This window comes from Eulemur rufifrons, chromosome 3 (assembly GCF_041146395.1).
Source record: "Eulemur rufifrons isolate Redbay chromosome 3, OSU_ERuf_1, whole genome shotgun sequence".
Lineage (NCBI taxonomy): Eukaryota > Metazoa > Chordata > Mammalia > Primates > Lemuridae > Eulemur > Eulemur rufifrons.
Window position 1 is genome coordinate 21,235,652 of NC_090985.1, and position 27,447 is coordinate 21,263,098.

Sequence of the window (27,447 nt, forward strand, 5' to 3'; positions counted from 1 at the left end):
GCAAGGAAATGTATTTTATACAATAATACTGAGGACTGAATAAGAAAATACTCAGGGATTTTGCTGTATTTGTATGTCAATGAAGGCAAAGATTCAGGAATAGAATTGGCAAGCCTGGATGTGGATTATGTTGAAATCATTTGATTCCTAGTCAGATAAAACAGAGTCAAGTTCGGTAATTATCCTATGTGTGTAACATGAACACGTATATGTGCTTTGGATAGGGACTAGAAACCAATCTGACGGGAAAAATGTCACAGTGTATATTTACGTCGGATACATCCTGTCATAGTTTAATAGTCCTTTATACGATACAATCCGCGCTGCCAGTTAACCCCCGGTTTTGGGTTCTATTGTTTTGAGTAGGATATCATCACTGACAACTGTCCCACTGCAGTATCACTTGAAGTATTGCTGCAGACCGAAGGGTCCTGAGAAGCTTCTGGAGTTGCCATTACAGCCAGCTTCACGAAAGTCAAGTGAGACGTCCCCCTGTGCTGCACTCTGCTCTAAGCTGAATGCAGGTGATAAATTTTTAGGGGCATTAGTGTGGTGTGAGGAATCCTTATTTATTGGAAGTGGACTGGTCTGGATGAAGGAAAAGCACAAGTACCTGAGGATGTTGAGGTGCAGCCGAGTGGCCCTCTATTGTTTTAGAGCAGGACAAATAACCCTTTCCGCACCGGCCCACTTGATGTCCTCCTCATTGATCTCACACGGCCACTCTCCTGGACCTTCCATTTTTCACACCACAGGTTATTCTCATCAAATCTTTTTGGTTGAATACAGCTTTAGAACTCTGCATTCATGCACAAATTGTTGTGTCACTAACTCACATAGCTTGGTATCGAGGAAAGTGCAGATTAAGAATTCAGGGAGGAAACAAGTGAATGAATGAAACGACAAAGGTGACAAAAGATCAACTCTTATGTTTATCCCAAGGACTCGGATGCTGGGAAGCCTGTATGATAAATAATTATAAAGAACCCAATGTTGCACTTTGTTTCTTTCCAATTTGGTGCGTCTGTGACCTGATGTATTTTTTTTTATATGATGCCTTGTTACAGGTTAAAAATGAGAACAAGTTGTTGTACTTCAGGGAAGCGAGGTGAGCAACCACTTTGGTACTTTTGAAATTCTTCTGGGTATCTGTGGCTGCTGAAGTCAGAACTTCGAGGACTATGTGTTCATTACATAAGTAGCTTAGTGGAGATCCATTTTACAGTGCATATATTTGCCCGTGGATGTTTCTACCCTCTTCAAGGAATCTTCTATTTTGTTACTTCACTATGGTTAGATCTCTTTTGGAAGTAACTTACACAATTTTGGGGAATGTCTTACGTATTTCTCCCTTTCACCATTTTGTGTTGAGAGAAAATGACCTTGTAATGAAATTCAAGTGTCCTAATTATCGAATATTTTTATCTTCATCTGACACATTCACCACATAGATATCTTTGTTCATATATGTACTGTAATCACACCATATATTACTTCGCTACATGCCCTATTCCGTACAGGTTTAGTTGATTCAAAAGGCTTATATAAATTTCCACCGTAGATTTTCTCTAATTTTATTAGAACAATGCGAGGTCATTTTTTTCATCTTATGTCTATGCGTGTTCCATTATGCAGATACTAAACAAAACGTCTACTGTACATTTACTTGTCTGTATTCGTAAAGCATTAGACTAGACTGCACAAAATAAGCCTGGCTGTGGAAAATACTTGTTTGTTGGAAGGGTTATTGTCTGGATCGATGATGAGCCTCAGTGTGTGAGGACGGTGAGCGATACATTGCAGATGTCAATCTGAGGTCCAGATGAGTGGCCCTCTAGTAGGACAAGTAAGACTTTCAGATCCTGGCTTATTTCGTAACCCCTCAGTGACAGCATAGTAACACTGGGAGCACGTCTGTTTTTACACTTTGTTCTTGACCTGTTTCCTTGACATGAGGACATTAAAATGATTGTATTAAGATTAGGTCAAGCAACTGTGATATGTACTAGAAATCTCATTGGTGTGTCAATGCCAGTACTGAGGGAACGCTATGCCTGTATTAAATAATGACCTAAGAACCTCTCATGAAGAAAGCAATTTCAGTGCTTTTTTTATTTTCACTGTTAAGTATTTTCTAAGAGTTTGCCTTTGCTTTTTTTTTTTTTTTTTTCCCTGTCCTGTTTTGCCAAGATAGAAAGCCTGGTATGTGGGCCTCCACTTCAGAGAATGGGGTGAGTAGCTAAAGTTGTAACTTTTTTATAAAATTTTTTATTGATGCACAATAATTGTACATATTCAAGGAGTACGTGATATATTTTAATAGCAGCATATAACACGTACTGATCAGACCTAGGTAAATGGGTCATTATTCACGTGAAACATTTATTCTTGCTTTCTGTTGGGAACTTTTGAAAGATTCTAGCAATTCTAAATATAATAAATTATTGTTAACTATTCTTGCCGTATTGCACTATTGAACTGTAGAAATTTGCCTTCTATTTAACGGAATTACCCCTTCAGCAACACATCTTCATTACACCTTCCAAAACTTTGACACATTAAGTGTACAAGTCAATGTTTCTTTCGAAAGATTATAGAGTCGTGTATCCATCACCACAATCCACATTGAGAAATTTTGCATCACCCCTAAAAGTGACCCTCTCCCCATTTATGATCAATATACGCTTTGTTCCCAAGTCCCAGGTAACCACTAAGTAGCTTTCTGTGTATACGGATTTGCCTTATCCATCAATTTTGTATAAAAGGAATCATACCATGTGTAGGTTTTTTGTTTGTTTGTTTTACTTAGCATAAAGTCTTTGAAGTCCATCATTGTTGTAAGCGTGTGTCAGCTCATCTCAAGTCTTTTCATTGAAGATATGGTTTTATGTCCTAGAATTCCCACTTGGTTCCTTTTCATAATTTGCATTTTCCTTATGAATCTACCATCTATTAACACATTCCGGCCATTGTCTTGTATGCATTTTTTGTGATAGAGTTTATGTTATTTCTCTGGTCTTGGTAAAAATGGGTCATCTGCCTGTTAGTTTATAAGGATTATGGATGTCCTTTTCTTGCTTCATTCTGTCTTACTTTTATTTTGTGTGTATGGGAGGTTTTGAGTCAAATTAGAGTGAAGGCTGATTTTCTCTCTGCTTCTTTTTTGTTCTCAGACAGAAGATGGAGGGTAGTGTGAAAGAAATGATCATTTCAATTAAACCATAAATCAAGTCGTTCTGAAATGGAATCATACATTTAACCTTATAGCATCTACAGGTATATAAGTGTCTATTCCTCTGTGTGTGTGTTGTATATATCAGAATAGGACCTAGACTCCTCACATATCTTCATAGGTGTTAGAGATTTCAATTCAAAATTTATTAATAAGAACTTTATTAATGTAGATTGAATCTTTAATAATAACAGTTGATCATTAGTTTGCTGTAGTGGTTAATAGTTTGTGTGTATTGTTCATGCATATATTATACTTATCTATTTATTATTTTCAGTCACTTGCCCTTAATATTTCTCACTCTTGCAAATAATAGTGCATTAAACGCAACTAAGAAGATGTTGGAAAGTCAGCCAAATCAGGAAGCTAGCTAAAGTATTCTTTGACCGCGTGCTTTTACACAGCCTCTGCAAGGAAATGTATTTTATACAATAATACTGAGGACTGAATAAGAAAATACTCAGGGATTTTGCTGTATTTGTATGTCAATGAAGGCAAAGATTCAGGAATAGAATTGGCAAGCCTGGATGTGGATTATGTTGAAATCATTTGATTCCTAGTCAGATAAAACAGAGTCAAGTTCGGTAATTATCCTATGTGTGTAACATGAACACGTATATGTGCTTTGGATAGGGACTAGAAACCAATCTGACGGGAAAAATGTCACAGTGTATATTTACGTCGGATACATCCTGTCATAGTTTAATAGTCCTTTATACGATACAATCCGCGCTGCCAGTTAACCCCCGGTTTTGGGTTCTATTGTTTTGAGTAGGATATCATCACTGACAACTGTCCCACTGCAGTATCACTTGAAGTATTGCTGCAGACCGAAGGGTCCTGAGAAGCTTCTGGAGTTGCCATTACAGCCAGCTTCACGAAAGTCAAGTGAGACGTCCCCCTGTGCTGCACTCTGCTCTAAGCTGAATGCAGGTGATAAATTTTTAGGGGCATTAGTGTGGTGTGAGGAATCCTTATTTATTGGAAGTGGACTGGTCTGGATGAAGGAAAAGCACAAGTACCTGAGGATGTTGAGGTGCAGCCGAGTGGCCCTCTATTGTTTTAGAGCAGGACAAATAACCCTTTCCGCACCGGCCCACTTGATGTCCTCCTCATTGATCTCACACGGCCACTCTCCTGGACCTTCCATTTTTCACACCACAGGTTATTCTCATCAAATCTTTTTGGTTGAATACAGCTTTAGAACTCTGCATTCATGCACAAATTGTTGTGTCACTAACTCACATAGCTTGGTATCGAGGAAAGTGCAGATTAAGAATTCAGGGAGGAAACAAGTGAATGAATGAAACGACAAAGGTGACAAAAGATCAACTCTTATGTTTATCCCAAGGACTCGGATGCTGGGAAGCCTATATGATAAATAATTATAAAGAACCCAATGTTGCACTTTGTTTCTTTCCAATTTGGTGCGTCTGTGACCTGATGTATTTTTTTTTATATGATGCCTTGTTACAGGTTAAAAATGAGAACAAGTTGTTGTACTTCAGGGAAGCGAGGTGAGCAACCACTTTGGTACTTTTGAAATTCTTCTGGGTATCTGTGGCTGCTGAAGTCAGAACTTCGAGGACTATGTGTTCATTACATAAGTAGCTTAGTGGAGATCCATTTTACAGTGCATATATTTGCCCGTGGATGTTTCTACCCTCTTCAAGGAATCTTCTATTTTGTTACTTCACTATGGTTAGATCTCTTTTGGAAGTAACTTACACAATTTTGGGGAATGTCTTACGTATTTCTCCCTTTCACCATTTTGTGTTGAGAGAAAATGACCTTGTAATGAAATTCAAGTGTCCTAATTATCGAATATTTTTATCTTCATCTGACACATTCACCACATAGATATCTTTGTTCATGTATGTACTGTAATCACACCATATATTACTTCGCTACATGCCCTATTCCGTACAGGTTTAGTTGATTCAAAAGGCTTATATAAATTTCCACCGTAGATTTTCTCTAATTTTATTAGAACAATGCGAGGTCATTTTTTTCATCTTATGTCTATGCGTGTTCCATTATGCAGATACTAAACAAAACGTCTACTGTACATTTACTTGTCTGTATTCGTAAAGCATTAGACTAGACTGCACAAAATAAGCCTGGCTGTGGAAAATACTTGTTTGTTGGAAGGGTTATTGTCTGGATCGATGATGAGCCTCAGTGTGTGAGGACGGTGAGCGATACATTGCAGATGTCAATCTGAGGTCCAGATGAGTGGCCCTCTAGTAGGACAAGTAAGACTTTCAGATCCTGGCTTATTTCGTAACCCCTCAGTGACAGCATAGTAACACTGGGAGCACGTCTGTTTTTACACTTTGTTCTTGACCTGTTTCCTTGACATGAGGACATTAAAATGATTGTATTAAGATTAGGTCAAGCAACTGTGATATGTACTAGAAATCTCATTGGTGTGTCAATGCCAGTACTGAGGGAACGCTATGCCTGTATTAAATAATGACCTAAGAACCTCTCATGAAGAAAGCAATTTCAGTGCTTTTTTTATTTTCACTGTTAAGTATTTTCTAAGAGTTTGCCTTTGCTTTTTTTTTTTTTTTTTTCCCTGTCCTGTTTTGCCAAGATAGAAAGCCTGGTATGTGGGCCTCCACTTCAGAGAATGGGGTGAGTAGCTAAAGTTGTAACTTTTTTATAAAATTTTTTATTGATGCACAATAATTGTACATATTCAAGGAGTACGTGATATATTTTAATAGCAGCATATAACACGTACTGATCAGACCTGGGTAAATGGGTCATTATTCACGTGAAACATTTATTCTTGCTTTCTGTTGGGAACTTTTGAAAGATTCTAGCAATTCTAAATATAATAAATTATTGTTAACTATTCTTGCCGTATTGCACTATTGAACTGTAGAAATTTGCCTTCTATTTAACGGAATTACCCCTTCAGCAACACATCTTCATTACACCTTCCAAAACTTTGACACATTAAGTGTACAAGTCAATGTTTCTTTCGAAAGATTATAGAGTCGTGTATCCATCACCACAATCCACATTGAGAAATTTTGCATCACCCCTAAAAGTGACCCTCTCCCCATTTATGATCAATATACGCTTTGTTCCCAAGTCCCAGGTAACCACTAAGTAGCTTTCTGTGTATACGGATTTGCCTTATCCATCAATTTTGTATAAAAGGAATCATACCATGTGTAGGTTTTTTGTTTGTTTGTTTTACTTAGCATAAAGTCTTTGAAGTCCATCATTGTTGTAAGCGTGTGTCAGCTCATCTCAAGTCTTTTCATTGAAGATATGGTTTTATGTCCTAGAATTCCCACTTGGTTCCTTTTCATAATTTGCATTTTCCTTATGAATCTACCATCTATTAACACATTCCGGCCATTGTCTTGTATGCATTTTTTGTGATAGAGTTTATGTTATTTCTCTGGTCTTGGTAAAAATGGGTCATCTGCCTGTTAGTTTATAAGGATTATGGATGTCCTTTTCTTGCTTCATTCTGTCTTACTTTTATTTTGTGTGTATGGGAGGTTTTGAGTCAAATTAGAGTGAAGGCTGATTTTCTCTCTGCTTCTTTTTTGTTCTCAGACAGAAGATGGAGGGTAGTGTGAAAGAAATGATCATTTCAATTAAACCATAAATCAAGTCGTTCTGAAATGGAATCATACATTTAACCTTATAGCATCTACAGGTATATAAGTGTCTATTCCTCTGTGTGTGTGTTGTATATATCAGAATAGGACCTAGACTCCTCACATATCTTCATAGGTGTTAGAGATTTCAATTCAAAATTTATTAATAAGAACTTTATTAATGTAGATTGAATCTTTAATAATAACAGTTGATCATTAGTTTGCTGTAGTGGTTAATAGTTTGTGTGTATTGTTCATGCATATATTATACTTATCTATTTATTATTTTCAGTCACTTGCCCTTAATATTTCTCACTCTTGCAAATAATAGTGCATTAAACGCAACTAAGAAGATGTTGGAAAGTCAGCCAAATCAGGAAGCTAGCTAAAGTATTCTTTGACCGCGTGCTTTTACACAGCCTCTGCAAGGAAATGTATTTTATACAATAATACTGAGGACTGAATAAGAAAATACTCAGGGATTTTGCTGTATTTGTATGTCAATGAAGGCAAAGATTCAGGAATAGAATTGGCAAGCCTGGATGTGGATTATGTTGAAATCATTTGATTCCTAGTCAGATAAAACAGAGTCAAGTTCGGTAATTATCCTATGTGTGTAACATGAACACGTATATGTGCTTTGGATAGGGACTAGAAACCAATCTGACGGGAAAAATGTCACAGTGTATATTTACGTCGGATACATCCTGTCATAGTTTAATAGTCCTTTATACGATACAATCCGCGCTGCCAGTTAACCCCCGGTTTTGGGTTCTATTGTTTTGAGTAGGATATCATCACTGACAACTGTCCCACTGCAGTATCACTTGAAGTATTGCTGCAGACCGAAGGGTCCTGAGAAGCTTCTGGAGTTGCCATTACAGCCAGCTTCACGAAAGTCAAGTGAGACGTCCCCCTGTGCTGCACTCTGCTCTAAGCTGAATGCAGGTGATAAATTTTTAGGGGCATTAGTGCGGTGTGAGGAATCCTTATTTATTGGAAGTGGACTGGTCTGGATGAAGGAAAAGCACAAGTACCTGAGGATGTTGAGGTGCAGCCGAGTGGCCCTCTATTGTTTTAGAGCAGGACAAATAACCCTTTCCGCACCGGCCCACTTGATGTCCTCCTCATTGATCTCACACGGCCACTCTCCTGGACCTTCCATTTTTCACACCACAGGTTATTCTCATCAAATCTTTTTGGTTGAATACAGCTTTAGAACTCTGCATTCATGCACAAATTGTTGTGTCACTAACTCACATAGCTTGGTATCGAGGAAAGTGCAGATTAAGAATTCAGGGAGGAAACAAGTGAATGAATGAAACGACAAAGGTGACAAAAGATCAACTCTTATGTTTATCCCAAGGACTCGGATGCTGGGAAGCCTGTATGATAAATAATTATAAAGAACCCAATGTTGCACTTTGTTTCTTTCCAATTTGGTGCGTCTGTGACCTGATGTATTTTTTTTTATATGATGCCTTGTTACAGGTTAAAAATGAGAACAAGTTGTTGTACTTCAGGGAAGCGAGGTGAGCAACCACTTTGGTACTTTTGAAATTCTTCTGGGTATCTGTGGCTGCTGAAGTCAGAACTTCGAGGACTATGTGTTCATTACATAAGTAGCTTAGTGGAGATCCATTTTACAGTGCATATATTTGCCCGTGGATGTTTCTACCCTCTTCAAGGAATCTTCTATTTTGTTACTTCACTATGGTTAGATCTCTTTTGGAAGTAACTTACACAATTTTGGGGAATGTCTTACGTATTTCTCCCTTTCACCATTTTGTGTTGAGAGAAAATGACCTTGTAATGAAATTCAAGTGTCCTAATTATTGAATATTTTTATCTTCATCTGACACATTGACCACATAGATATCTTTGTTCATGTATGTACTGTAATCACACCATATATTACTTCGCTACATGCCCTATTCCGTACAGGTTTAGTTGATTCAAAAGGCTTATATAAATTTCCACCGTAGATTTTCTCTAATTTTATTAGAACAATGCGAGGTCATTTTTTTCATCTTATGTCTATGCGTGTTCCATTATGCAGATACTAAACAAAACGTCTACTGTACATTTACTTGTCTGTATTCGTAAAGCATTAGACTAGACTGCACAAAATAAGCCTGGCTGTGGAAAATACTTGTTTGTTGGAAGGGTTATTGTCTGGATCGATGATGAGCCTCAGTGTGTGAGGACGGTGAGCGATACATTGCAGATGTCAATCTGAGGTCCAGATGAGTGGCCCTCTAGTAGGACAAGTAAGACTTTCAGATCCTGGCTTATTTCGTAACCCCTCAGTGACAGCATAGTAACACTGGGAGCACGTCTGTTTTTACACTTTGTTCTTGACCTGTTTCCTTGACATGAGGACATTAAAATGATTGTATTAAGATTAGGTCAAGCAACTGTGATATGTACTAGAAATCTCATTGGTGTGTCAATGCCAGTACTGAGGGAACGCTATGCCTGTATTAAATAATGACCTAAGAACCTCTCATGAAGAAAGCAATTTCAGTGCTTTTTTTATTTTCACTGTTAAGTATTTTCTAAGAGTTTGCCTTTGCTTTTTTTTTTTTTTTTTTCCCTGTCCTGTTTTGCCAAGATAGAAAGCCTGGTATGTGGGCCTCCACTTCAGAGAATGGGGTGAGTAGCTAAAGTTGTAACTTTTTTATAAAATTTTTTATTGATGCACAATAATTGTACATATTCAAGGAGTACGTGATATATTTTAATAGCAGCATATAACACGTACTGATCAGACCTGGGTAAATGGGTCATTATTCACGTGAAACATTTATTCTTGCTTTCTGTTGGGAACTTTTGAAAGATTCTAGCAATTCTAAATATAATAAATTATTGTTAACTATTCTTGCCGTATTGCACTATTGAACTGTAGAAATTTGCCTTCTATTTAACGGAATTACCCCTTCAGCAACACATCTTCATTACACCTTCCAAAACTTTGACACATTAAGTGTACAAGTCAATGTTTCTTTCGAAAGATTATAGAGTCGTGTATCCATCACCACAATCCACATTGAGAAATTTTGCATCACCCCTAAAAGTGACCCTCTCCCCATTTATGATCAATATACGCTTTGTTCCCAAGTCCCAGGTAACCACTAAGTAGCTTTCTGTGTATACGGATTTGCCTTATCCATCAATTTTGTATAAAAGGAATCATACCATGTGTAGGTTTTTTGTTTGTTTGTTTTACTTAGCATAAAGTCTTTGAAGTCCATCATTGTTGTAAGCGTGTGTCAGCTCATCTCAAGTCTTTTCATTGAAGATATGGTTTTATGTCCTAGAATTCCCACTTGGTTCCTTTTCATAATTTGCATTTTCCTTATGAATCTACCATCTATTAACACATTCCGGCCATTGTCTTGTATGCATTTTTTGTGATAGAGTTTATGTTATTTCTCTGGTCTTGGTAAAAATGGGTCATCTGCCTGTTAGTTTATAAGGATTATGGATGTCCTTTTCTTGCTTCATTCTGTCTTACTTTTATTTTGTGTGTATGGGAGGTTTTGAGTCAAATTAGAGTGAAGGCTGATTTTCTCTCTGCTTCTTTTTTGTTCTCAGACAGAAGATGGAGGGTAGTGTGAAAGAAATGATCATTTCAATTAAACCATAAATCAAGTCGTTCTGAAATGGAATCATACATTTAACCTTATAGCATCTACAGGTATATAAGTGTCTATTCCTCTGTGTGTGTGTTGTATATATCAGAATAGGACCTAGACTCCTCATATATCTTCATAGGTGTTAGAGATTTCAATTCAAAATTTATTAATAAGAACTTTATTAATGTAGATTGAATCTTTAATAATAACAGTTGATCATTAGTTTGCTGTAGTGGTTAATAGTTTGTGTGTATTGTTCATGCATATATTATACTTATCTATTTATTATTTTCAGTCACTTGCCCTTAATATTTCTCACTCTTGCAAATAATAGTGCATTAAACGCAACTAAGAAGATGTTGGAAAGTCAGCCAAATCAGGAAGCTAGTTAAGTATTCTTTGACCGCGTGCTTTTACACAGCCTCTGCAAGGAAATGTATTTTATACAATAATACTGAGGACTGAATAAGAAAATACTCAGGGATTTTGCTGTATTTGTATGTCAATGAAGGCAAAGATTCAGGAATAGAATTGGCAAGCCTGGATGTGGATTATGTTGAAATCATTTGATTCCTAGTCAGATAAAACAGAGTCAAGTTCGGTAATTATCCTATGTGTGTAACATGAACACGTATATGTGCTTTGGATAGGGACTAGAAACCAATCTGACGGGAAAAATGTCACAGTGTATATTTACGTCGGATACATCCTGTCATAGTTTAATAGTCCTTTATACGATACAATCCGCGCTGCCAGTTAACCCCCGGTTTTGGGTTCTATTGTTTTGAGTAGGATATCATCACTGACAACTGTCCCACTGCAGTATCACTTGAAGTATTGCTGCAGACCGAAGGGTCCTGAGAAGCTTCTGGAGTTGCCATTACAGCCAGCTTCACGAAAGTCAAGTGAGACGTCCCCCTGTGCTGCACTCTGCTCTAAGCTGAATGCAGGTGATAAATTTTTAGGGGCATTAGTGTGGTGTGAGGAATCCTTATTTATTGGAAGTGGACTGGTCTGGATGAAGGAAAAGCACAAGTACCTGAGGATGTTGAGGTGCAGCCGAGTGGCCCTCTATTGTTTTAGAGCAGGACAAATAACCCTTTCCGCACCGGCCCACTTGATGTCCTCCTCATTGATCTCACACGGCCACTCTCCTGGACCTTCCATTTTTCACACCACAGGTTATTCTCATCAAATCTTTTTGGTTGAATACAGCTTTAGAACTCTGCATTCATGCACAAATTGTTGTGTCACTAACTCACATAGCTTGGTATCGAGGAAAGTGCAGATTAAGAATTCAGGGAGGAAACAAGTGAATGAATGAAACGACAAAGGTGACAAAAGATCAACTCTTATGTTTATCCCAAGGACTCGGATGCTGGGAAGCCTGTATGATAAATAATTATAAAGAACCCAATGTTGCACTTTGTTTCTTTCCAATTTGGTGCGTCTGTGACCTGATGTATTTTTTTTTATATGATGCCTTGTTACAGGTTAAAAATGAGAACAAGTTGTTGTACTTCAGGGAAGCGAGGTGAGCAACCACTTTGGTACTTTTGAAATTCTTCTGGGTATCTGTGGCTGCTGAAGTCAGAACTTCGAGGACTATGTGTTCATTACATAAGTAGCTTAGTGGAGATCCATTTTACAGTGCATATATTTGCCCGTGGATGTTTCTACCCTCTTCAAGGAATCTTCTATTTTGTTACTTCACTATGGTTAGATCTCTTTTGGAAGTAACTTACACAATTTTGGGGAATGTCTTACGTATTTCTCCCTTTCACCATTTTGTGTTGAGAGAAAATGACCTTGTAATGAAATTCAAGTGTCCTAATTATTGAATATTTTTATCTTCATCTGACACATTCACCACATAGATATCTTTGTTCATATATGTACTGTAATCACACCATATATTACTTCGCTACATGCCCTATTCTGTACAGGTTTAGTTGATTCAAAAGGCTTATATAAATTTCCACCGTAGATTTTCTCTAATTTTATTAGAACAATGCGAGGTCATTTTTTTCATCTTATGTCTATGCGTGTTCCATTATGCAGATACTAAACAAAACGTCTACTGTACATTTACTTGTCTGTATTCGTAAAGCATTAGACTAGACGGCACAAAATAAGCCTGGCTGTGGAAAATACTTGTTTGTTGGAAGGGTTATTGTCTGGATCGATGATGAGCCTCAGTGTGTGAGGACGGTGAGCGATACATTGCAGATGTCAATCTGAGGTCCAGATGAGTGGCCCTCTAGTAGGACAAGTAAGACTTTCAGATCCTGGCTTATTTCATAACCCCTCAGTGACAGCATAGTAACACTGGGAGCACGTCTGTTTTTACACTTTGTTCTTGACCTGTTTCCTTGACATGAGGACATTAAAATGATTGTATTAAGATTAGGTCAAGCAACTGTGATATGTACTAGAAATCTCATTGGTGTGTCAATGCCAGTACTGAGGGAACGCTATGCCTGTATTAAATAATGACCTAAGAACCTCTCATGAAGAAAGCAATTTCAGTGCTTTTTTTATTTTCACTGTTAAGTATTTTCTAAGAGTTTGCCTTTGCTTTTTTTTTTTTTTTTTTCCCTGTCCTGTTTTGCCAAGATAGAAAGCCTGGTATGTGGGCCTCCACTTCAGAGAATGGGGTGAGTAGCTAAAGTTGTAACTTTTTTATAAAATTTTTTATTGATGCACAATAATTGTACATATTCAAGGAGTACGTGATATATTTTAATAGCAGCATATAACACGTACTGATCAGACCTGGGTAAATGGGTCATTATTCACGTGAAACATTTATTCTTGCTTTCTGTTGGGAACTTTTGAAAGATTCTAGCAATTCTAAATATAATAAATTATTGTTAACTATTCTTGCCGTATTGCACTATTGAACTGTAGAAATTTGCCTTCTATTTAACGGAATTACCCCTTCAGCAACACATCTTCATTACACCTTCCAAAACTTTGACACATTAAGTGTACAAGTCAATGTTTCTTTCGAAAGATTATAGAGTCGTGTATCCATCACCACAATCCACATTGAGAAATTTTGCATCACCCCTAAAAGTGACCCTCTCCCCATTTATGATCAATATACGCTTTGTTCCCAAGTCCCAGGTAACCACTAAGTAGCTTTCTGTGTATACGGATTTGCCTTATCCATCAATTTTGTATAAAAGGAATCATACCATGTGTAGGTTTTTTGTTTGTTTGTTTTACTTAGCATAAAGTCTTTGAAGTCCATCATTGTTGTAAGCGTGTGTCAGCTCATCTCAAGTCTTTTCATTGAAGATATGGTTTTATGTCCTAGAATTCCCACTTGGTTCCTTTTCATAATTTGCATTTTCCTTATGAATCTACCATCTATTAACACATTCCGGCCATTGTCTTGTATGCATTTTTTGTGATAGAGTTTATGTTATTTCTCTGGTCTTGGTAAAAATGGGTCATCTGCCTGTTAGTTTATAAGGATTATGGATGTCCTTTTCTTGCTTCATTCTGTCTTACTTTTATTTTGTGTGTATGGGAGGTTTTGAGTCAAATTAGAGTGAAGGCTGATTTTCTCTCTGCTTCTTTTTTGTTCTCAGACAGAAGATGGAGGGTAGTGTGAAAGAAATGATCATTTCAATTAAACCATAAATCAAGTCGTTCTGAAATGGAATCATACATTTAACCTTATAGCATCTACAGGTATATAAGTGTCTATTCCTCTGTGTGTGTGTTGTATATATCAGAATAGGACCTAGACTCCTCATATATCTTCATAGGTGTTAGAGATTTCAATTCAAAATTTATTAATAAGAACTTTATTAATGTAGATTGAATCTTTAATAATAACAGTTGATCATTAGTTTGCTGTAGTGGTTAATAGTTTGTGTGTATTGTTCATGCATATATTATACTTATCTATTTATTATTTTCAGTCACTTGCCCTTAATATTTCTCACTCTTGCAAATAATAGTGCATTAAACGCAACTAAGAAGATGTTGGAAAGTCAGCCAAATCAGGAAGCTAGCTAAAGTATTCTTTGACCGCGTGCTTTTACACAGCCTCTGCAAGGAAATGTATTTTATACAATAATACTGAGGACTGAATAAGAAAATACTCAGGGATTTTGCTGTATTTGTATGTCAATGAAGGCAAAGATTCAGGAATAGAATTGGCAAGCCTGGATGTGGATTATGTTGAAATCATTTGATTCCTAGTCAGATAAAACAGAGTCAAGTTCGGTAATTATCCTATGTGTGTAACATGAACACGTATATGTGCTTTGGATAGGGACTAGAAACCAATCTGACGGGAAAAATGTCACAGTGTATATTTACGTCGGATACATCCTGTCATAGTTTAATAGTCCTTTATACGATACAATCCGCGCTGCCAGTTAACCCCCGGTTTTGGGTTCTATTGTTTTGAGTAGGATATCATCACTGACAACTGTCCCACTGCAGTATCACTTGAAGTATTGCTGCAGACCGAAGGGTCCTGAGAAGCTTCTGGAGTTGCCATTACAGCCAGCTTCACGAAAGTCAAGTGAGACGTCCCCCTGTGCTGCACTCTGCTCTAAGCTGAATGCAGGTGATAAATTTTTAGGGGCATTAGTGTGGTGTGAGGAATCCTTATTTATTGGAAGTGGACTGGTCTGGATGAAGGAAAAGCACAAGTACCTGAGGATGTTGAGGTGCAGCCGAGTGGCCCTCTATTGTTTTAGAGCAGGACAAATAACCCTTTCCGCACCGGCCCACTTGATGTCCTCCTCATTGATCTCACACGGCCACTCTCCTGGACCTTCCATTTTTCACACCACAGGTTATTCTCATCAAATCTTTTTGGTTGAATACAGCTTTAGAACTCTGCATTCATGCACAAATTGTTGTGTCACTAACTCACATAGCTTGGTATCGAGGAAAGTGCAGATTAAGAATTCAGGGAGGAAACAAGTGAATGAATGAAACGACAAAGGTGACAAAAGATCAACTCTTATGTTTATCCCAAGGACTCGGATGCTGGGAAGCCTGTATGATAAATAATTATAAAGAACCCAATGTTGCACTTTGTTTCTTTCCAATTTGGTGCGTCTGTGACCTGATGTATTTTTTTTTATATGATGCCTTGTTACAGGTTAAAAATGAGAACAAGTTGTTGTACTTCAGGGAAGCGAGGTGAGCAACCACTTTGGTACTTTTGAAATTCTTCTGGGTATCTGTGGCTGCTGAAGTCAGAACTTCGAGGACTATGTGTTCATTACATAAGTAGCTTAGTGGAGATCCATTTTACAGTGCATATATTTGCCCGTGGATGTTTCTACCCTCTTCAAGGAATCTTCTATTTTGTTACTTCACTATGGTTAGATCTCTTTTGGAAGTAACTTACACAATTTTGGGGAATGTCTTACGTATTTCTCCCTTTCACCATTTTGTGTTGAGAGAAAATGACCTTGTAATGAAATTCAAGTGTCCTAATTATTGAATATTTTTATCTTCATCTGACACATTCACCACATAGATATCTTTGTTCATATATGTACTGTAATCACACCATATATTACTTCGCTACATGCCCTATTCTGTACAGGTTTAGTTGATTCAAAAGGCTTATATAAATTTCCACCGTAGATTTTCTCTAATTTTATTAGAACAATGCGAGGTCATTTTTTTCATCTTATGTCTATGCGTGTTCCATTATGCAGATACTAAACAAAACGTCTACTGTACATTTACTTGTCTGTATTCGTAAAGCATTAGACTAGACGGCACAAAATAAGCCTGGCTGTGGAAAATACTTGTTTGTTGGAAGGGTTATTGTCTGGATCGATGATGAGCCTCAGTGTGTGAGGACGGTGAGCGATACATTGCAGATGTCAATCTGAGGTCCAGATGAGTGGCCCTCTAGTAGGACAAGTAAGACTTTCAGATCCTGGCTTATTTCATAACCCCTCAGTGACAGCATAGTAACACTGGGAGCACGTCTGTTTTTACACTTTGTTCTTGACCTGTTTCCTTGACATGAGGACATTAAAATGATTGTATTAAGATTAGGTCAAGCAACTGTGATATGTACTAGAAATCTCATTGGTGTGTCAATGTCAGTACTGAGGGAACGCTATGCCTGTATTAAATAATGACCTAAGAACCTCTCATGAAGAAAGCAATTTCAGTGCTTTTTTTATTTTCACTGTTAAGTATTTTCTAAGAGTTTGCCTTTGCTTTTTTTTTTTTTTTTTTTCCCCTGTCCTGTTTTGCCAAGATAGAAAGCCTGGTATGTGGGCCTCCACTTCAGAGAATGGGGTGAGTAGCTAAAGTTGTAACTTTTTTATAAAATTTTTTATTGATGCACAATAATTGTACATATTCAAGGAGTACGTGATATATTTTAATAGCAGCATATAACACGTACTGATCAGACCTGGGTAAATGGGTCATTATTCACGTGAAACATTTATTCTTGCTTTCTGTTGGGAACTTTTGAAAAATTCTAGCAATTCTAAATATAATAAATTATTGTTAACTATTCTTGCCGTATTGCACTATTGAACTGTAGAAATTTGCCTTCTATTTAACGGAATTACTCCTTCAGCAACACATCTTCATTACACCTTCCAAAACTTTGACACATTAAGTGTACAAGTCAATGTTTCTTTCGAAAGTTTATAGAGTCGTGTATCCATCACCACAATCCACATTGAGAAATTTTGCATCACCCCTAAAAGTGACCCTCTCCCCATTTATGATCAATATACGCTTTGTTCCCAAGTCCCAGGTAACCACTAAGTAGCTTTCTGTGTATACGGATTTGCCTTATCCATCAATTTTGTATAAAAGGAATCATACCATGTGTAGGTTTTTTGTTTGTTTGTTTTACTTAGCATAAAGTCTTTGAAGTCCATCATTGTTGTAAGCGTGTGTCAGCTCATCTCAAGTCTTTTCATTGAAGATATGGTTTTATGTCCTAGAATTCCCACTTGGTTCCTTTTCATAATTTGCATTTTCCTCATGAATCTACCATCTATTAACACATTCCGGCCATTGTCTTGTATGCATTTTTTGTGATAGAGTTTATGTTATTTCTCTGGTCTTGGTAAAAATGGGTCATCTGCCTGTTAGTTTATAAGGATTATGGATGTCCTTTTCTTGCTTCATTCTGTCTTACTTTTATTTTGTGTGTATGGGAGGTTTTGAGTCAAATTAGAGTGAAGGCTGATTTTCTCTCTGCTTCTTTTTTGTTCTCAGACAGAAGATGGAGGGTAGTGTGAAAGAAATGATCATTTCAATTAAACCATAAATCAAGTCGTTCTGAAATGGAATCATACATTTAACCTTATAGCATCTACAGGTATATAAGTGTCTATTCCTCTGTGTGTGTGTTGTATATATCAGAATAGAACCTAGACTCCTCACATATCTTCATAGGTTTTAGAGATTTCAATTCAAAATTTATTAATAAGAACTTTATTAATGTAGATTGAATCTTTAATAATAACAGTTGATCATTAGTTTGCTGTAGTGGTTAATAGTTTGCGTTTATTGTTCATGCATATATTATACTTATCTATTTAATATTTTCAGTCATATGCTCTTAATATTTCTCACTGTTGCAAATAATAGTTTATTAAACGAAACTAAGAAGATGTTAAAAAGTCAGCCAAATCAGGAATATAACTACAGTATTCTTTGACCGGGAGCTTTTACACAGGTTCTCAAAGGAAATGTATTTTATACAATAATACTGAGGACTGAATAAGAAAATACTCAGGGATTTTGCTGTATTTGTAGATCAATGAAGGCAAGGATTCAGGAATAGAATTGGCAAGCCTGGATGTGGATTATGTTGAAATCATTTTATTCCTAGTCAGATAAAACGGAGTAATGTTGGGAAATTATCCTATGTGTGTAACATGTGAACACATATATATGCTTGGTTAGGGACTAGAAACCAATCTGACGGGAAAAATGTTACAGTGTATATGTATTTCAGATACATCCTCACATAGTTTAATAGTGCTTTAAAGGATAGAATCCAAGTTCCCAGTTAACTCCCGGTTTTGGTTTCCATTGTTTTGAGTAGTATATCATCACTGACAACTGTCCCACTGCAGTATCACTTGAAGTATTGCTGCAGACCGAAGGGTCCTGAGAAGCTTCTGGAGTTGCCATTACAGCCAGCTTCACGAAAGTCAAGTGAGACGTCCCCCTGTGCTGCACTCTGCTCTAAGCTGAATGCAGGTGATAAATTTTTAGGGGCATTAGTGTGGTGTGAGGAATCCTTATTTCTTGGAAGTGGACTGGTCTGGATGTAGGATAAGCACAAGTACCTGAGGATTTTGAGGTGCAGTCAAGTGGCCCTCTATTGTTTTAGAACAGGACAAATAACCCTTTCTGCACTGGCCCACTTGATGTCCTCCTCATTGATCTCACACGGCCACTATCAAGGACCTTCCATTTTTCACACCACAGGTTATTCTCATGAAATCTTTTTGGTTGAATACAGCTTTAGAACTTGGCATTCAAGCAAAAACTGCTGTGTCACTAACTCAGCTTGTTATCGAGGAAAGTGCAGATTAAGAATTCAGGGAGGAATCAAGTCAATCAATGAAACGAGAAAGGTGACAAAAGATCAACTCTGAGGTTTATCCCAAGGACTCGGATGCTGGGAAGCCTGTATGATAAATAATTATAAAGAACCCAATGTTGCACTTTGTTTCTTTCCAATTTGGTGCATTTGTGACCTGATTTATTTTTTTATATGATGCTTTGTTACAGGTTAAAAATGAGAACAAGTTGTTGTACTTCAGGGAAGAGAGGTGAGCAACCACTTCGGTACTTTTGAAATTCTTCTGAGTGTCTGTGGGTGCTGAAGTCAGAACTTCAAGGTCTCTGTGTGCATTACATATGTGGCTTAGTGGAGATCCATTTTACAGCACGTATATTTGCCCGTGAATGTTTGAACCCTGTTCAAGGAAACTTCCTTTTTTTTTTCTTCCCTATGTTTAGATCTCTTTTTGAAGTAACTTACACAATTTTGGGGAATGTCTTACGTATTTTTCCCTTTCACCATTTTGTGTTGAGAGAAAATGACCTTGTAATGAAATTCAAGTGTCCTAAATATTGAATCTTTTTATCTTGTCTGGCACATTCACCTCATAGATGTCTTTATTCATGGTGTGTACTATAATCACACCATATATTACTTCGCTACATGACTTATTCCTTAAAGTTTTAGTTGATTCAAAAGGCTTATTTAAATTTCCACAGTAGATTTTCTCTAATTTTATTAGAACAATGCGAGGTCATTTTTTTCTATGTCTCTTATGTCTATGAGTGTTCCATTATGCAGATACTAAACAAAACGTCTACTATACATTTACTTGTCTCCATTCGTAAAGCATTAGATTAGACTGCACAAAATAAGCCTGGCTATGGAAAATATTTGTTTGTTGGAAGGGTTATTTCTGGATCGATCATGAGCCTCAGTGTCCGAGGATGGTGAGCGACATATGGCAGATGTCAATCTGAGGTCCAGATGAGTGGCCCTCTAGTAGGACAAGTAAGACTTTCAGATCCTGGCTTATTTCGTAACCCCTCAGTGACAGCATAGTAACACTGGGAGCACGTCTGTTTTTACACTTTGTTCTTGACCTATTTCCTTGACATGAGGACATTAAAATGATTGTATTAAGAAAGGGTGAAACAACTGTGATATGTACTAGAAATCTCATTGGTGTGTTAATGCCAATACTGAGGGAACGCTATGCCTGTATTAAATAATGACCTAAGAACCTCTCATGAAGAAAGCAATTTCAGTGCTTTTTTTATTTTCACTGCTGAGTATTTTCTAAGAGTTTGCCTTTTCTTTTTATTCTTTTTCCCCTGTCCTGTTTTGCCAAGATAGAAAGCCTGGTATGTGGGCCTCCACTACAGAGAATGGGGTGAGTAACTAAAGTTGTAACTTTTTTATAAAATTTTTTATTGATGCATAATAATTGTATATTCAAGGAGTAAGTGTTATATTTTAATGCAAGCATATAACAGATATTGTTCAGATCTGGGTAATTGTTCCATGATTCACGTGAAACTTTTATCCTTGCTTTATGTTGGGAACATTTGAAAAATTCTAGCTACGCTGAAATATAATAAATTATTGTTAACTACACTTGCCCTATTGCACTATTGAACAGTAAAACTTTTGCCTTGTATTTAACAGAATTACTCCTTCATCAACACCTCTTCATTACCCTTTCCCAATCTTTGACACATTAAGTATACAAGTCAATGATTTTTTAGTAAGTTTACAGAGTTGTGTATCCATCACCAAAATCCACATTGAGAACATTTGCATCATCTCTAAAAGTTGCCCTATCTGCATTTATAATCAATATATACTTTGTTCCCAAGCTCCAGGTAACCAGTAAGTAGCTTTGTGTGTATAGGGATTTGCCTTATCCATAAATTTTACATAAATGGAATTATACCATATATAGGTTTTTTATTTGTTTCTTTGTTTTACTTAGCATGAAATCTTTGAAGTCCATCATTGTTGTAAGCATGTATCAGCTCATCTAAAGTCTTTTTATTAAAGATATTGTTTTATGTCCTAGAATTTCCACTTGGTTCCTTTTCATAATTTTCATTTTCCTTATGACTCTACCATTTATTAACACATTCCTGCCATATTGTTGTAATCATTTTTTGTATTAGAGTTTAAATTATTACTCTGCTCTTTGTAAAATGGGTCATCTGCCTGTTAGTTTCTGAGGATTATGGATTTCATTTTCTTGCTTCATCCCATCTTACTTTTATTTTTTGTTTATCGGACCTTTCGAGTCGAAAGAGAGTGAAGGCTGATTTTCTCTCTGCTTGTTTTTTGTTCTCAGACAGAACATGGAGGGTAGTGAGAAAGAAATGATCATTTCAATTTCACCATAAATCAAGTCGTTCTGAAATTGAATCATACATTTAACCTTATAACATCTACACGTATATAAGTGTCTATTCCTCTGTGTTTATATTGTATATATCAAGAGAACCTAGACTCCTCACATATCTTCATATGTGAGAGATTTCAATTCAAAATTTATTAATAAGAACTTTGTTAATGTAGATTGAATCTTTAATAACAGTTGATCATTATTTTCCTGTACTGGTTAATACTTTGCGTGTATTGTTCCTGCATATATTTTACTTATCTATTTATTATTTTCAGTCATTTGCTATTAACATTTCTCACTCTTGCAAATAATAATGGATTAAACAAAACTAAGACGATGTTGAAAAGTCAGCCAAATCAGGAAGATAACTAAAGTATTCTTTGACTGGGAGCTTTTCCACAGCTTCTGAAAGGAAATGTATTTTATACAATAATAATGAGGACTGAAAAAAAATATACTCAGGGATTTTGCTGTATTTGTAGATCAATGAAGGCAAGGATTCAGGAATAGATTTGGCAAGCCTGGATGTGGATTATGTTGAAATAATTTTTTTCCTAGTCAGATAAAACAGAGTCAAGTTCAGTAATTATCCTATGTGTGTAACATGAACACATATATGTGCTTTGGATAGGCACTAGAAACCAATCTGACGGGAAAAATGTCACAGTGTATATTTACGTCAGATACATCCTGTCATAGTTTAATAGTGCTTTAAATGATGGAATCCAAGTTCACAGTTAACTTCCGGTTTTGGTTTCTATTGTTTTGAGTACAATATCATCACTGACAACTGTCCCACTGCAGTACCACTTCAAGTATTGCTGCAGACCGAAGGGTCCTGAGAAGCTTCTGGAGTTGCCATTACAGCCAGCTTCACGAAAGTCAAGTGAAATATCCCCCTGTGCTGTAATCTGCTTTAAGCTGAATGAAGGTGATAAATTTTTAGGGGCATTAGTGTGGTGTGAGGAATCCTTATTTATTGGAAGTGGACTGGTCTGGATGAAGGAAAAGCACAAGTACCTGAGGATGTTGAGGTGCAGCCGAGTGGCCCTCTATTGTTTTAGAGCAGGACAAATAACCCTTTCCGCACCGGCCCACTTGACGTCCTCCTCATTGATCTCACACTGCCACTATCAAGGACCTTCCATTTTTCACACCACAGGTTATTTTCATCAAATCTTTTTGGTTGAATACAGCTTTAGAACTCTGCATTCATGCACAAATTGTTGTGTCACTAACTCACATAGCTTGGTATCGAGGAAAGTGCAGATTAAGAATTCAGGGAGGAAACAAGTGAATGAATGAAACGACAAAGGTGACAAAAGATCAACTCTTATGTTTATCCCAAGGACTCGGATGCTGGGAAGCCTGTATGATAAATAATTATAAAGAACCCAATGTTGCACTTTGTTTCTTTCCAATTTGGTGCGTCTGTGACCTGATGTATTTTTTTTTATATGATGCCTTGTTACAGGTTAAAAATGAGAACAAGTTGTTGTACTTCAGGGAAGCGAGGTGAGCAACCACTTTGGTACTTTTGAAATTCTTCTGGGTATCTGTGGCTGCTGAAGTCAGAACTTCGAGGACTATGTGTTCATTACATAAGTAGCTTAGTGGAGATCCATTTTACAGTGCATATATTTGCCCGTGGATGTTTCTACCCTCTTCAAGGAATCTTCTATTTTGTTACTTCACTATGGTTAGATCTCTTTTGGAAGTAACTTACACAATTTTGGGGAATGTCTTACGTATTTCTCCCTTTCACCATTTTGTGTTGAGAGAAAATGACCTTGTAATGAAATTCAAGTGTCCTAATTATTGAATATTTTTATCTTCATCTGGCACATTCACCACATAGATATCTTTGTTCATATATGTACTGTAATCACACCATATATTACTTCGCTACATGCCCTATTCCGTACAGGTTTAGTTGATTCAAAAGGCTTATATAAATTTCCACCGTAGATTTTCTCTAATTTTATTAGAACAATGCGAGGTCATTTTTTTCATCTTATGTCTATGCGTGTTCCATTATGCAGATACTAAACAAAACGTCTACTGTACATTTACTTGTCTGTATTCGTAAAGCATTAGACTAGACTGCACAAAATAAGCCTGGCTGTGGAAAATACTTGTTTGTTGGAAGGGTTATTGTCTGGATCGATGATGAGCCTCAGTGTGTGAGGACGGTGAGCGATACATTGCAGATGTCAATCTGAGGTCCAGATGAGTGGCCCTCTAGTAGGACAAGTAAGACTTTCAGATCCTGGCTTATTTCGTAACCCCTCAGTGACAGCATAATAACACTGGGAGCACATCTGTTTTTTCACTTTGTTCTTGACATATTTCCTTGACATGAGGACCTTAAAATGATTGTATTAAGAAAAGGTCAAGCAACTGTGATATGTACTGGAAATCTTATTGGTGTGTTAACGCCAGTACTGAGGGAACGCTATGCCTGTATTAAATAATGACAACAGAACCTCTGATTAAGAAAGCAATTTTATTGCTTTGGTATTTTCTCTGTTGAGTATTTTCTAAGAGTTTGCCTTTGCTTTTTTTTTTTCCTCTGTCATGTTTTGCCAGGATAGAAAAACTGGATTATAGGCCTCCACTTTAGAGAACTGGGTGAGTAGCTAAGCTTTTAACTTTTTAAAAAAATTTGTATTGATGCATAATAATTGTACATTGAAGATGTACATGTTATATTTTAATACAAGCATATAACACATAATGATCACACCTGGGTTATTGGGTCATGATTCACGTGTAACATTTATCCTTGCTTTATGTTGGGAACATTTGAAAAATTTTAGTTATTTTGAAATATAATAAATTATTGTTAACTATACTTGCCCTATTGCACTATTGAACACTAGAACTTTTGCCTTCTGTTTAACAGAATTACCCCTTCACCAACACCTCTTCTTTACCCCTTCCCAAACTTTGACGCAGTAAGTGTGCAAGTCAATGATTTTTTAGTAAGTTTATAGAGTTGTGTATCCATCACTACAATCCAAATTGAGAAAATTTTCATCATCCCTAAAATTGCCCTCATCCCCATTTATAATCAATATATGCTTTTTCCCCATTCCCCAAGTAACCACTAAGTAGCTTTCTGTATTTGCCTTAAAATTTCTGGATTTGCCTTATCCAGAATTTTTATATAAATGGACTCACACCATATATAGTTTTTGTTTGTTTGTTTGTTTTTCTTTTACTTAACGTAAAGTTTTTGAAGTCCATTCATGATGTAAGCATGTATCAGGTAATCTAAAATTCTTTTACTGAAGATATTATTTTATGTCCTAGAATTTTCACTTTTTTCTTTTCATAATTTCATAATTCATTACCATTTCTCAGTACCCTTATCAATCTCCAGTAGCCATAATTCTATTCACTAACTCCATGATATCAGTTTTTTATGTCCCATATATGAGTATGAAAATGCAATATTTGTCTTTCTCTGCCTGGCTTATTTCACTTAGAATAATGTGATTCTCCAGATATATCCATGTTTCTGTAAATGACAAAATTTCCTTCTTTTCATGGCTAAATAATATTCTATTGTGTGCACATACCACATCTTCTTTATGCATTCATCCCTTGATAAACACTTAAGCTCATTCCACATTTTAGGCATTTTGATCAATGTTGCAATAAAGTGGTAAGTGCAAATATCTTCTGGTTACGTTTTATGTCTTTGCCTCACCCAAGCAAGGTTTAGAGGCATGCCCTTCCCTCTACAATGCTCACTGTGTCTGTGACCATTAGTTGTGTGTTTACCACCCACAACACTGTGGAGAATATTACTACCATGTGAGCACCATAGTGTTTATCAGTTAGTACCAAGTTTATAGCAAGTACACATAGAGGCTATTCCTCCGATCTTGTGATACCTCACTGCAGATTATTGGCTCAAGCTCAATCCAGGAAAATAGAAGAGGTGCTAGATCACTGTCATTTCTTATAATGGAATATCATTCTATTGTATACATATACCAAATTTTAGTAATCCACTCATGAATTGATGGGCACTTGGGTTGTTTTCACATCCTTGCGATAGTGAATTGTGCTGCCATAAACATTTGGGTGCAGATGACTTTAGTGTCGAATGTCTTTTGCTCTTTGGGTAGATGCCTAATAGTGCTATTGCTGGATCGAATGGTATTTGTATTTTTCGCTCTTTGAGGCATCTCCAGATTCTTTTCCACAGAGGTTGCACCAATTTGCAGTCCCACCAACAGTGTAAGGGTTTTCCTGTCTCTTCACATCTTCGCCAGCATTTGTTGTTTTGCGATTTTTTGATAGAGGCCATCTCACTGGGGTTAGATGATATCTCATTGTGGTTTTGATTTGCATTTGTCTAACGATTAGAGATGTTGAACATTTTTTTATATGTTTGCTGGTCATTATTCTGTCTTCTTTTGAAAAGTTTCTGTTCATTTCCTTTGCCCATTTTTGATGGGGTTTTTTGATTTATTCTTGTTGGGTTTTTTTAAGTTCTAGATACATTCTTATTATCAGTCCTTTATCGGATGTGTAGAGAGCAAATATTTTCTCCCATTCTGTAGGCTGTCTCTTCACTCTAATGATAGTTTCCTTGGCTGTGCAAAAACTTTTTAATTTGATCAGATCCCATTTATTTATTTTTGTTCCTGCTAAGATTGCTTTGGGGGTCTTCATCAAAAATGCTTTGCCTAGGCTGATGTCTGAAAGGGTCTTCCCTTATCTTCTTCTAGAATTCTTCAGGTTTCATGCCTTAGGTTTAAATTTGTTATCCATCTTGAATTGATTTTTGTGAGAGGTGAGAAGTGGGGATCTGGTTTCAATCTTCTGCATGGAGATATCAGTTTTCCCAGCACCATTCATTGAAAAGAGATTCTTTTCCCCAGTGTATTTTTTTGTCTGCTTTGTCAAAGATTAGATTACCACATGTGAATGGTTTCATCTCCAGATTCTCAGTCCTGTTCCAAAGGTCTATGCCTCTATTCTTGTGCCAATACCATGCTATTTTAGTTACTATAGCCTTGTAGTACAACTTGAAGTCTGGTAAACAGATACCTCCTAGCTTGTTCTTTTTACTTAAGATTGCTTTGGCTACATGAGGTCTTTTCTGGTTCCATTCAAAACATAGAATTAGTTTTTCTAGATCTACAAAGAATGATGATGGTACTTTGATAGGGATTGCATTAATTCTATAAATCACTTTAGGTAGTATGGACATTTTAATGATACTGATTCTACCAATCCATGAGCAAGGCAGATTTTGCCATCTGCTTAGATCTTGTATAATTTCTTTTCTTAGTGTCTCGTAGTTCTGCCTGTATATGTCTCTCACATCTTTTATTAAATATATGCCTAGATATTTAATTTTCTTTGAGGCTATTGTAAAATGTATTGAGTTTTTGATGTGAAATTTGGCTTGAGTGTTATGAGTGTATATGAATGCCTCCAATTTCTGTGTATTGAGTAGATTTTATCTAATTTTATTATAGCAATCCAAGGTCATTTTTTCATCTTATGTCTATGAGCGTTCCATTACGTAGATACTAAACAAAATGTCTATTATACATTTACTATTCTTCATTCATAAAGTATTAGATTAGCCTGTACAAAATAAGCCTAGCTATGGAAAATACTTATTTATTGGAATGTTATTGTCTGGATTGGTAATTGTCCGAGGATGGTGAGAGACACATTGCAGATGTCAATCTGAGGTCCAGATGAGTGGCCCTCTAGTAGGACAAGTAAGACTTTCAGATCCTAGCTTACTTGGTAACCCCTCAGTGACAGTATAGTAACACTGGGAGCACATCTGTTTTTACACTTTGTTCTTGACATATTTCCTTGACATCAGGACATTAAAATGATTGTATTAAGAAAGGGTCAAGCAACTGTGATGTGTACTGGAAATCTCATTGGTGTGTTAACGCCAGTACTGAGGGAAGACTATGCCTGTGTTAAATAATGACAATAGAACCTCTCATTAAGAAAGCAATTTCAGTGCT

General features: G+C 36.6%; 7 non-coding genes and 1 pseudogene across 7 annotated transcripts; all 8 read left to right on the forward strand.

Annotated features, from left to right (window-relative positions):
• Positions 1-1,753: 1,753 nt before the first annotated feature.
• On the forward strand, positions 1,754-1,820 carry LOC138382331 (small nucleolar RNA SNORD109A). The gene has a single exon (XR_011233414.1). It is a non-coding gene; the product is annotated as a small nucleolar RNA SNORD109A (small nucleolar RNA).
• A 3,574-nt stretch (positions 1,821-5,394) lies between these two features.
• LOC138382332 (small nucleolar RNA SNORD109A) lies at positions 5,395-5,461 on the forward strand. The gene has a single exon (XR_011233415.1). It is a non-coding gene; the product is annotated as a small nucleolar RNA SNORD109A (small nucleolar RNA).
• Positions 5,462-9,035: 3,574 nt separating this feature from the next.
• Positions 9,036-9,102, forward strand: LOC138382333 (small nucleolar RNA SNORD109A). The gene has a single exon (XR_011233416.1). It is a non-coding gene; the product is annotated as a small nucleolar RNA SNORD109A (small nucleolar RNA).
• A 3,573-nt stretch (positions 9,103-12,675) lies between these two features.
• LOC138382335 (small nucleolar RNA SNORD109A) lies at positions 12,676-12,742 on the forward strand. Its single transcript, XR_011233417.1, has one exon. It is a non-coding gene; the product is annotated as a small nucleolar RNA SNORD109A (small nucleolar RNA).
• Positions 12,743-16,316: 3,574 nt separating this feature from the next.
• On the forward strand, positions 16,317-16,383 carry LOC138382336 (small nucleolar RNA SNORD109A). The gene has a single exon (XR_011233418.1). It is a non-coding gene; the product is annotated as a small nucleolar RNA SNORD109A (small nucleolar RNA).
• Positions 16,384-19,959: 3,576 nt separating this feature from the next.
• LOC138382338 (small nucleolar RNA SNORD109A) lies at positions 19,960-20,026 on the forward strand. Its single transcript, XR_011233420.1, has one exon. It is a non-coding gene; the product is annotated as a small nucleolar RNA SNORD109A (small nucleolar RNA).
• Positions 20,027-23,593: 3,567 nt separating this feature from the next.
• Positions 23,594-23,660, forward strand: LOC138382337 (small nucleolar RNA SNORD109A). Its single transcript, XR_011233419.1, has one exon. It is a non-coding gene; the product is annotated as a small nucleolar RNA SNORD109A (small nucleolar RNA).
• A 3,442-nt stretch (positions 23,661-27,102) lies between these two features.
• LOC138382339 (small nucleolar RNA SNORD109A) lies at positions 27,103-27,160 on the forward strand (annotated as a pseudogene).
• The last annotated feature ends 287 nt before the right edge of the window (positions 27,161-27,447 follow it).